Source organism: Pteropus vampyrus, unplaced genomic scaffold, assembly GCF_000151845.1.
Source record: "Pteropus vampyrus isolate Shadow unplaced genomic scaffold, Pvam_2.0 Scaffold496, whole genome shotgun sequence".
Lineage (NCBI taxonomy): Eukaryota > Metazoa > Chordata > Mammalia > Chiroptera > Pteropodidae > Pteropus > Pteropus vampyrus.
This window is the reverse complement of record NW_011889277.1, coordinates 96,582-98,705: the sequence shown is the minus strand read 5'-3', so window position 1 is coordinate 98,705 and position 2,124 is coordinate 96,582. Positions and strand designations below refer to the sequence as shown.

The 2,124-nt window shown below is 52.4% G+C and overlaps 1 protein-coding gene and 1 long non-coding RNA gene across 2 annotated transcripts in view; both read left to right on the top strand.

The window, feature by feature from the left end:
- The window catches only part of ARHGEF18 (Rho/Rac guanine nucleotide exchange factor 18), a 65,502-nt gene that overhangs the window by 13,382 nt on the left and 49,996 nt on the right, over nucleotides 1–2,124 (top strand). The gene's annotated exons all lie outside the window — the stretch shown is intronic.
- Nucleotides 297–1,715, top strand: LOC111732825. Its single transcript, XR_002777736.1, has 2 exons — nucleotides 297–413; nucleotides 933–1,715. It is a non-coding gene; the product is annotated as an uncharacterized LOC111732825 (long non-coding RNA).

Below are 2,124 nucleotides of genomic sequence, written 5' to 3'. Positions count from 1 at the left end.
CCGCTGATACCCCAGGGACCCATTGACCCCCCTCCCAAAAAATGCCCCCACCCCCGCTGACCCGCTCCTCAAAGATTGCTCTTAGCGTCATCGCAGGTACCCGCCCCCCATCAATACCCGCGCCTTCCGCAAGGCGGGGCACACACCCCTGCACCGCGGCTCCAGGACCCGCTGGAAGCAAAGTGCCGCAAACCCATTGCCCCGCGAGGCCCCGCGAGGTCCCGCCCCTTTCTGGGCCACACCCACTGGCCCGCCCTCGGGGCGGGGCTACGCATGCGCGACTCGTCCTGCGGCTTCCCGCTTCCGGCTCCGCGCTGCGGTCGGCTGTGGATCCGCCGAGACCCGGCAACGGAGGCGGTGGCGAGACTGGCAGAGCAGCGGGCAGCGACCAGCCTGCGGGAAATCGGGCCAAGGTGAGGGCGGCGGGGCCGGCCCGAGGAGAACGGGACTCGGGAGGGAGGCCTCGGGCCCCGGGAAGGAGCCGTGGGGCCTCGGGGGCGGCCTCGGGCACGGGACCCTTGGGGCCGCCTGGCCTCAAGCGGGGCCCGGGTGGACTCCTGCAAGCTGGCGGGCCGGTCCTGCAGTTTAGGCTATCCCTTTATTGCATGGGGTCTCTGGCGAATGCAGAGGTGCAAGCGATGTCGGCCAGCCCCACTTGAGTCCCTCCCAGCCCTTGAGCGGTGCAGCCTCCCCTCGATCCGGAGGGAAAGGTCATCCGGCTCCAGATTCAGAGACACCTGGGGCAGGAACCGGGAATGTAATAATAATTATAACAATAACCAGCACCGTGGTACTCCGTGGAGAACTCACTCTCCGGAGCAGAGGTCCTCTGTGCCAGTGAGCGCTTGGATAGCCAAACCCTACAAAGTGTGTGTGTACTTTGGGTCTTCCTTTACTCTGCTCACCAGTTTCTTTCTTGCGGACAAATTTAGATGGTGCGGTGCTGCTTTCGTTGCGAGATGAAATGAGAGGCTCTTGGTTCTTGCACGGTTTGTCGTAGCTGACGGCAACCTTGTCTTTTTCACCTGTTGCTCTGTCGAGATCGGTAGAAGAGATGGCTGGCCCGGAGGGTGAAAAGTTTTCTTGAAGTTTTACCACGGAAGCAAAGAACACGACTTTCCCCCTTTGCCTCTTTGGAGGAGAGTGGAACTCCAGCCAGTAGGGTCGAAGGACCCTTCTGGCTGACTAAAGAGATAGTATGAACAGCTCCATGGCCAAGGGCGATTTGGCGATGATTTTGCAGGTATCTGTGAGAATGATTAATCCTGGAGCTATATGGAGAAGTGTCAAGAGCTCAGGCTTGAGTGTCAAATCAGATATGAGTTCTGGCCCTAGTTTCTGCCACATATTAGCCATGTAACCTCTCTAAGTCTCAGTCTCCCCATCTTTAAAGCAGGAATAAAGATTGGTTGGGGATTCGATGAAACAGTATGTGTAAGGTGGACAGTAAAGTGCCTGGCAAATAGTGAATGCTCAATAAATGTTTTGTATTTTGTGCATATGTGCATGCTCTATATTTTTATATTGTGTTTTTGGGTTGACATTCCAGCTAACAGTGTCTGGCAATTTTGAGCATCTTGATTGTTTGGACTGGGTCAGACAAGAGTTTGTAATTTCTATGAATCAAGCCCTTTTGAGAGGAAAAAAAAAGTTGTTTTAAAGCAAATAAAAGCATGCATCTGGAAGGCATGATAAATTTAGTTCTTGTAAACATATTTTGTTTTGCTTTTGATTAGCTTATTTCACTTTTAAATGGCATACCTTCGAGATTCTATGGTTCTTTTCTTTCTTTAAGTTGACTTGAGAATATCCCCCACTTTGAAAGTAGCAGTGGCACCTACATTGTTTCTGGCAAACGCCACAGTATAATTTTCATTCCTGTCACACAGTAGCAATTATGCCCTGTAGCGTTTCCCTTGTCACCAGCCCTGGGACTAGGGCTGTGGTCACCAGCTGTGCCTCCCTGGGTGTTTACCTTCTACATGTTTAGCATATTTCTGATCCTTAAGTCAAGGTCTCCTTCATTCTTCCTCACTCATCCTGGGGCCTGTTTTCATTTCTTCAAATTCCATCTATGACTTTTACACATTTTCATCACAGCTCTCTTATGTAATTTAAAGCCGG